Source organism: Aethalodelphis obliquidens, unplaced genomic scaffold (assembly GCF_003676395.1).
Source record: "Aethalodelphis obliquidens isolate GAN/ISIS:26980383/991018 unplaced genomic scaffold, ASM367639v1 scaffold4, whole genome shotgun sequence".
Classification (NCBI taxonomy): Eukaryota; Metazoa; Chordata; class Mammalia; order Artiodactyla; family Delphinidae; genus Aethalodelphis; species Aethalodelphis obliquidens.
The window spans coordinates 79,113,378-79,122,660 of record NW_020837948.1 but is presented as its reverse complement, the minus strand read 5'-3'; the positions used below and the strand labels follow the sequence as shown (position 1 = coordinate 79,122,660).

General features: G+C 36.9%; 1 pseudogene; it reads left to right on the top strand.

Moving 5' to 3' along the window:
* The first annotated feature begins 5,860 nt into the window (after nt 1-5,860).
* Nucleotides 5,861-6,153, top strand: LOC113617694 (HIG1 domain family member 1C-like; annotated as a pseudogene).
* Nucleotides 6,154-9,283: the final 3,130 nt, after the last annotated feature.

Genomic DNA, 9,283 nt, shown 5'->3' with positions numbered 1-9,283 from the left:
TCTCAGGAATAATAAAGATTTCCATAGCACAGTCCAACTAATAAAATAATGGATGTGGAAATCGATCCATTGCACAGAAAGAATTTGACCACATGCCATCACGATCCTCCTTGGGTGTTTTGTTTATATACTTTAGTTGGGTGGCAGGCAGGTAGCACAACAGCTCTCAGAATGAATTGAGGCCACAGTTTTATGTGGCTGAATGTGTTGAGTCATTTCCCTTAGTTCACACTTCTCCCTCACTCTGTCTTCTAAGTTATTATCATGGCTTTAATCTCGCCTTTATTTTGACAGTTGGGATTTGTTTTAGCCGTTATCCAAATGAAATATTGATTCTCACTTATGAGCCCCTAATCCTTCCCCAATGGAATTGGCTATTTATTTGATACAATAGCTAAGTCAGTAGGATTAAAAACACTTTACAAAGACATTAAGGAGTTGTTTACAAAAACGACAGTTAATTTACAGAAAATAGAAACTGAAATTTGAGATGATTGCCGTCAGATTTCTCTAATATGTACTCAGCTCTTTTTCCCCTGTGATATAAATTAAAAGCCTTTTTTAAAAAGACTACTACCATTCAGGTGAAAAAAAAACCAGCCAAATCACTGAATTAGCTGGTAGACATGGCTTCTGGGCTCCAACTATTTTTATATTCTTTTGTAATATAGTCGTTATTTCTTCAGGGCTCTATAATGTTGTACTTAACTAATACCCAAGAAAGAAAACTATCTAATTTCATTATTTATTACTCCCTGATTTTAATCTTTTATTTGATAAAAACTCAGCTTGTTTTATATGTAAGTATTATTAGTAGCCTAAAAATGACATTTCTGAATGAACAGGACGAATCAATTTGGGGAACAGAGAATCAGGTAATCACTATCAGGGGAATTAGCAAATAGAAGGAGTCTGTCCAGCTGGAGGGTAGGCAGGTGGGTCGGCAACATGAAAATATTGGAGAAGCTTGTTGGAAGGACAAGACCTAACACAGTGGATCTTTACACTTGTAAAATATTTTGCTTCTTGCCTCCGCTTGAATGCCCCTTGTCATTTATTATGACTGGATTTATTGTTCCAATAGGGTTGTACCTAGTGTTTTGACCACAGTCAGAACAAACAAATCACTGGATCAAGCTGAAGGCTTAGATAAATTATATAGTAGGGATTCATGCTCAGATTTGCTCTATTGCCCTCTCAAATTTCTCTTACCATCAATCCATCCAACTGGTGTTCTCTGAAGGTCATCAGAGGTCAATATAATTTCAGTAAGGTTTTAACTGAAGGTGGCCTTAACGTTCAGTGACATTCAGCCATGTTTACAACTGAGAAGCCACTCCCCCTGTTGAATGGTCACCTTATACATGAGTCACCCAGTTTGTGTCCCATTTCCCAACAGCGCCCATGTTCTGATACATTAACCATTGATTTCCATAAGCCCAGCTCCCCCCAACACTGATGATCTGAAGAATCTGAATTATTTCCTTGTCTGCGTCAAAGCCATTTCATTTCTTGTCGTCACATTTTTGCTTTCATTGTTTCTATCTGGAATGTCCATATGTATCTACTTCATCTTCCATTTCATCATTCCATCACCTACATGCTCTACAGATTACCTATTATCAGAACTGATCTTAGCTGACTCTCCATCAAAGTGCTTTCCCCGAACTCACCCTGAAGTAACATTTTTCTCTGCTAAATCACTGCTTGTCCTACATTAGTGCATGGCTTCTCTAACTGTCATGAAATGGAGTAGATGGGGAGAAGATGGAACTTGAAACAAAATCTGCTCATTTAAGGCAGATTCTGGGAGAACAGGCCTGGCTGGAGGTGATGTACAGTCTAGATGATATTTTCAGGACCTGTAGATGGTAACAACCAAAAACCAGTGCAAACCCAGGCAAGCTGTCAGTGCAGGACCAAAAATTAGGTATTTCAAAGAGTGGATAAATCAACTTGGGGAACTGTGTTAGTAAATAGAAGGCAGACAGGCAGAGGTGTGGTACAAAACTATTGAGGAAAATGGCTGAGAGATAGCAAGACTGATGCATGGCCTAAATTGTTAAGAAATTAAGCCTATTACTGAGTCACTGAATCAATTATAGGGGCATAAGACAACATAAGAACATAGATGAGGTCAGGATTAGCAGCAAGGGTGAAATACTATTGAGTTCTGAAGTAATGAGCTAGAAATACTTAAAGCCTTCTTGCCAAAGGTGAATATAAAGGACATTTATTGGTTCTGGGTGAATTTCAGGTCTTTTGTTAAGAAGCCTAGAACAAAAATATTCTCTTCCTTTGAAAGTGAACAGTGAAGCATAAAATCCCAAATATAGCTGCAGGTTCCATCACCTACTGATTTGTGTATGGAGCATGAAAGGAAGGCTCAGAAACAAAAGCATATGGAAAAACGAAGGTGGCATTTGCTTGCAAAGAAATATGAGGAAGTCAACTTCAGAAGAAGTAGCCCAACAAAATAAAAAACAGGACCAGTCTTTTAAAGTAAACAAACAATATTATAAAGACTGTCAAGTGTGTTCATGGTGGCAAACAGCAATTTTATCATGGTTACCATACTCACAAAGTTCATGATATATCTTCAGACAATCGCCTTGTCGACAATAAAGTCATTTTTATTGAGTTAGCAATTTAAAGAAAATACTCAAAGTTTTATTTATTTGGGGGACTAGATAGAACCAGACAGACAGAGCCTTTTATTTTTTATTTATATCAGAGTGAAGTGTGAGGGTTTTTTTTTTTTCTTTCTTCAGTGGTGGGATGTGGTACATGTGCTTACAATGGTGGCAGTGCCAGGTGTCACTTCTGCTTTTACAGTCCTTCCTGTGGTCATGTTTCCTGCCCATAGGACACATTTGCCTACCTACATTTGCTTAACATTTTCTCAATCAGTATTATTGATTTTATATTTTACTTTGACTCATTTTATTTGCATAGATGTAACAAGAAATGTTGATTAATATGTAATTATCTCTTTGTATGGTTTTTTAATGGAACAATATGATACTAAGATTCAAGAGTTTACTTCTATCTGTAGGTTTGTAAGGCCCTATGGTTTGTTTTTTGGTTTTGGTTTTGGGTTTTTTTGCGGTACGCGGGGCTCTCACTGTTGTGGCCTCTCCCGTTGCGGAGCACAGGCTCCGGACGCGCAGGCTCAGCGGCCATGGCTCACAGGCCCAGCCGCTCCGCGGCATGTGGCATCCTCCCGGACCGGGGCACGAACCCATGTCCCCTGCATCGGCAGGCGGACTCTCAACCACTGCGCCACCACAGAAGCCCAGGCCCTATGGTTTTAATTTATTTCTATGTGCTTACTAGTTCAGTTGAGAGCAGACTAATCCATCCAATTCATTCTACCTGATTCTGTCTACAGTACTTATAATTTTAAGGGTGTCCTTTTTATAAAAGATACTCAAGTTTCTTACTGTCCTTGTCCTGTCAAGAAGTGGCATCCTTTTCCACCTCCAAGGCTGAGTTCCCTAGTCCATAGAGCAAGTACCAGATCAGGTTCCTGAAGGATGCTGTAGGCATCACTTCTGCATGCAAAACATAGAACATGTTTTTATTACTGGGTCTGTCTTGTCTAATTAAATGGAATTTGTAGCATGGTAATGGTAAACATTTGATTTTTCCAATTATATTCAGGTAAAAAAGAAAACCAGTTCTTACTGAACCAATACAAATAACTACATTGTCATGAAAAGTAAAGGTCTTTATTAAAAGTAACTTTGGAGGGGGGGGAAGTAATTTTGTATAATGTTTAACCATTACAACTAATTTCATGAGTGTTTTAATAGACAAAGCCAAATGTAGCATAAGATTTTACAAAATCATTAACTCTATTTTTTCTTGGAAACTTATTAGTTTCAATTCTATATAAAGAATTTTCATAAGGTATATTTTTCTCAACACTGAGAATTCCAATTCGGAGTGTTCCATTTAGTTTTTACACAATTTAATCTTAAATTGAGGGTTAGAAATAGATTCAGAAGAAAAAAAGGGGTTCTCTCGTGTTCATTAAAATAAAAAATTAGATTAACCCCAACTAAATCACTTTATTAAGTCCCTTTAGTCCTAAGCAATTACTTCTTCTTTTACTGGTCTTGAGCTGTGCAGTCTACCTTCATGAATTCACCTGCTTCTACATAAAAGACTTGGAAGTCCTGACTCATTCACTTGGTATAGTTAGAATATTGTTTGTGAGAACAAGGTCAGCTCATTTGGGAGGCTGATATCCATGAGTCAGTTTCCTGTGGTATCAAGAGTATCTACCGCGTCTGGTACAGTTCTTACTGAAGCTCTTTTGACATTGCTTCTAGAGGCCTTTGTTTTAAAGAGAAAGAAGATGTTGATAACAAGACCAAAAAGTCTGGTTTATTTTGCGTCATAGTAAACAACCTCACAATGAAGGAGAATGAAATTCTCTTTTGAGGTATAATACAAATTCATTTAATAAAACTTTTATCAGTGAATGCCATAAAAGAACAAGCATATTAAGGACAATAAGAGAATTCTAATACATCTCTAGGGCCTTTAATTTACCCCATAAAGTATATATTATTACTGTCACCAGTTGATAAGGTTATTTTAAAAAAATTAATTGGTGGACAGTTATTATACCAGTCTTTGTACATGACCATAAATATGCCTCAATCCAACCTGAAAAGTACATAATTGTTGCAATGTAGCCACAGTAATTATAAATAATTATTGTGTTTAATTAATCTAGGACTATTTTTACTTGTTAGGTGTTCTTATATTGTGGGCTTGAAAAGCAGAACGACTCCCACTGGGAGTGTTGAGCTAATTAAGAATCTGGAGAATGAAAAATATCACCTTTATTTCTTATTTCTTCTTGTATATGGCTAGAAAGCAGATCTCTGGGGTTGCCCAGTGGTCATCTAGGAAACCTAGAGATATTGTATTCATAAAAAAAATCTTGGGCTTGCCTGGTGGCGCAGTGGTTGAGAATCTGCCTGCTAATGCAGGGGACACAGGTTCGAGCCCTGGTATGGGAGGATCCCACATGCCGCGGAGCAACTAGGCCCGTGAGCCACAACTACTGATCCTGTGCGTCTGGAGCCTGTGCTACACAACAAGAGAGGCCGCGATAATGCGAGGCCTGCACACCGTGATGAAGAGTGGCCCCCACTTGCCACAACTAGAGAAAGCCCTCGCACAGAAACGAAGACCCAACACAGCCAAAAATAAATAAATAAACTCCTACCTGCAACATCTTCTTAAAAAAAAAAAAAAAAAAAAACTTAATAGTCTGCTATTTTCAGTTGGAGGGTTAAATTTTGGAAAAGTAGTATCAAAAAGAGTGTCAACAATAGAGGTTGCAGAGTCAAGAGCCCTGCCATCAGGTAACCCCAGGTGGGCTCCCAACTTAGTTCAGCATCCCAGCTGCAGTGGTGCCACTCTGGGAAAGCACATCTCCTAAAAGGACAAGAATTTTTGCTAGCCCCCTACAACTCCACCCCAGCCTATTTCACCCCTGCGCCCGCCTTCCCCTTGAATCTCTGTCCGGGGATCAGGTACTGGTGCTTAAGTTGGGAGTTGTCCTGTGAAGGGCAGAATTAAGTAAATTCATCTTCTTCTGAAGCCTTAAGTTTGATTGCGGCCCAGGTGGCACTACCCGTGATTTTCCAGCAGAGGTTGTGGAAACCTTGACCAGTAGCTACCGACCACTCCCCCAAGGGGTTTGTGAGACTGGGCTTTCCCATTGTCAATTAGTGGGAAAGTTCATGTAAATGTGTCCCTGCCTTAGACTGTACTGAGATATGGGGCTTCTGTCTGTCAGAAGACAGACAGCAGGTGATGGGACACTTCAAAGAAAAAAATGTCTTCAGATAACAGTTGATGTGCAAATGATGCGGAAAGCCAATTATCCTAAACTAATCAGGAAATCAAGAGCTTCCCCTTTGGCCCCTGAGGGTTACCAGTTTTGTAACTATAGTGTCCAATGATCTTTACAAGTTAAAGTACAGAAGAGGTCAGAAAATGTTCATTCATTTTATTCACATGAGACTTGTTACCCAAGGATTAGTCATAGAAGCTTTGATTCTAGGTTTTCTCTATTCTGCAGGTAAGAATTACATTAGACCTCGATTCTTCAATGTGACTAAGAACTGAAGCTATTTTCTGGGAGCAGGAAGACAAGACAGTTCTGAACACAATTTTTTATGAACAATGAATTTTCAATATGTAACAACTTACACTGCATAAGTTATCAGATAGAATTCTCATAGCCTTGGTATATTAAATCTCAAAGTTTTTAAGAAGTTAATTTCCAAATCAACAATCATAAATAGTCAACTTAAAGATATCCTTTGTTGGTGTCTTTCAGAATTTAGGACATAATTTTCTGACTTGTAAATTTTTACTTTCTAGTTAATGGCAGAAAATAATCTGTATTATGCCAAAGCAATCTGAACATTAGAAGTTAGTTACATAAAGGATGCAGAAAATTTTTCTATATCTATGTTAAATGCATCACACATTCATCAGCTTAATGTTCTCCAAATAGGGCAGAGTAATTAAGGCTTTCTTAACTCCTTTTTATAATGACCAAAATGACATCAGAGGAGAATGGTCGTATTGTTATTTAAAGTTGATTCACCACTCTTCACCTCACTCTTATATGGAAACATGACTGCTTTACCACAAAAATAAATATATCAGAGGATATAAATATGAGCGTAAGTTTTAAGCACCTAAGGACAATGAATAATAAAAGGCATAAAAAAAGCACCGCAATAAGAAACACTGATCATTAGAAACAGTGAGACAAAATGGTTATTAAAAATGAGATTTTGTTAAAGAGTATTCAAATACATAACTGAAGCAAAAATGTTGAGTGTCTTGACTAAATGAAGAACCTTTGCTATCTGGAAGAGAGTAACTTTACTATTTTTATGAAGAGCATGCTAGTATACAAACATTGATTTATCATTTTATGAAAAAGAAAACCCAAATATTATTACTTTTCTTAGATCATCTATATAAGATTTTGCAATAAGAGATTCAAAAGCCCTTTTACATTTTATATATAAACTCATTAAATTAAAACAATTTAGTCAAAACATTGTAAACATTGTATTGCTCATTTAAACTCATTATATGCAAGTATCATGAACTATATAGTGAATAAAGTTTACTTGCCACAGATATTCTACAATTGTTATATACCCTCAGATTTGTATTTTAAAGTCTAATTTGGTATTATGGCAAACCATAACAATTTTACTATTTTTAAAAAGTTACTCCCTTTTTGCCTTGATAAACAAAAACACATTATCTTGCATGTGCTTTGCCTACATTCACACTGACTTGATTTCTTAAAATAGAAAAAATGGGTGCACCAATAGGAGTTAAAGATATTTGTACCTACTGTTAATTCTTTTATCTGATAGTCATTCTATAACATATAAAAATAAGGGACAGGGATATATTAAAAATTTTGCTTGAGTATCCAGAGATTATTTGTTAATTATCTCAATGTAATATTAATCCAAGTTCTTAAAGTTAAGTGGTATATTAAAATTCAATTTATGCTGACCCATTACAGAGAAACAAAAATGTATGTTAAAATTTTGTTAGGTATGAAATTTGAAAAGTTTTTCCCAGAGTGTGTAATTTTGCCTAAACAACGTAATGATTTGTAGCCCTACCTCAAGTTCCAGGAATAAAACTTTTTAAAAGACAGTACTTACTATAATTCAATTTAGTTGAACCATAAAACCAACATGGGACATTTAGAGACTTCTGATTAATTAGGGTATGTTATAAATTAGAAAAAAATGCTAACATTAATTCTAACATTGTGATAAAAACAGGAAGAAAACATATGATTTATTTAGAACAAAACTATCAAGCCATATGCATTTATTCAAGAATTTCCCGTGATTAGAAATATTAGTAAGCTTCATTTTAATTCAATAGTAAAACCCTTCAAATTTTGTTTTAAAGTACCAAAGTCCTTAACATTATTTGATTCCTTTTACCGACCTGTCTTCCTTTGCTTTTTCTCATCTCACATAGCAGTGAAGTCCATTAATTCAACTCAAAACTAAACCTCTGTATTTTTTCCTCTGAGCTGTACACAGGTCAGCAAGTTAGTTTATATAGATATGCCAATGAAAACAGGAGCTTCATTAAATGTAAGAGATTGTTTACCCTAATTTATTAATTTTCTCCAAAGATGGTAAAATATATAAGAATTTGTCTAAAAGATATTTATATCACACAACAGAAGGTCATTATCAAATTCTGGGCCAGTGATGATTTTCTCCCTATTTGATTGTGTACCTTTATGTGCTGTTTGTTTATAGTCCTCATCCAGTCAGATGGTGGGTCAAGTTAGGGACATAATTGTTGAGATTCAGTCATACCTTATTGTTGGCATACTGAATATCCCTCACATCTTATTTTGACTCATTTTTATATTTCTGCGAGATTTTCCTGTTTTCTTTTGAGAGAAAGGAGAAAGTTATACACTCCAAACGCTTTAGAGTTTTCAGAAGGAGATGCCACTTCAGACAAGTCAAAAGCAACAATTCCCACTACAAAACGTACTCAGGCTCACCAAAAGCTTGGTTTAGACAAACCGAGCAAAACCCTCTCAAAAGTTAGAACTCTCCATTTTACAAGCCATGCAAAACGGTCTTCATTAGTTACTGCTGCAACAGTGATTCAACTTGAGTGTGCAGGAGAATCACCTGGAAGGAAGGCTTACTAAAATACAGATTCCTTGACACTCAGTTGGCAATAAGTGCTTTAGTACATAAAGCCCAAGAATTTGCATTTCTCACAAGTTCCCAGGTAATGCTGATAACACTGGACCAAGGACTACTTTGAGAACCACTGTCCTAGAATGTTCACAGAATGACTGATTTTTGTGCCCAATTAATCTGCCAAAGATTTTGGAGAGAGAGAGAAAAAAATGAAAGAGTAGTAACACTTAAAAACAAACCACTTTAGGGCTTCCCTGGTGGCGCAGTGGTTGAGAGTCCACCTGCCGATGCAGGGGACACAGGTTCATGCCCCTGTCCAGGAAGATCCCACATGCCATGGAGCGGATGGGCCCGTGAGCCATGGCCGCTGAGCCTGCGCATCCGGAGCGGGTGCTCCGCAACGGGAGAGGCCACAACAGTGAGAGGCCCGCGTACCACAAAAAAACCCCCAAAGAAACAACAACAAAATAAAGACACCTACTGTCTTTATTGGTTACTGACCCTGTCTTTAAACTCTAGAGGCAAACAGT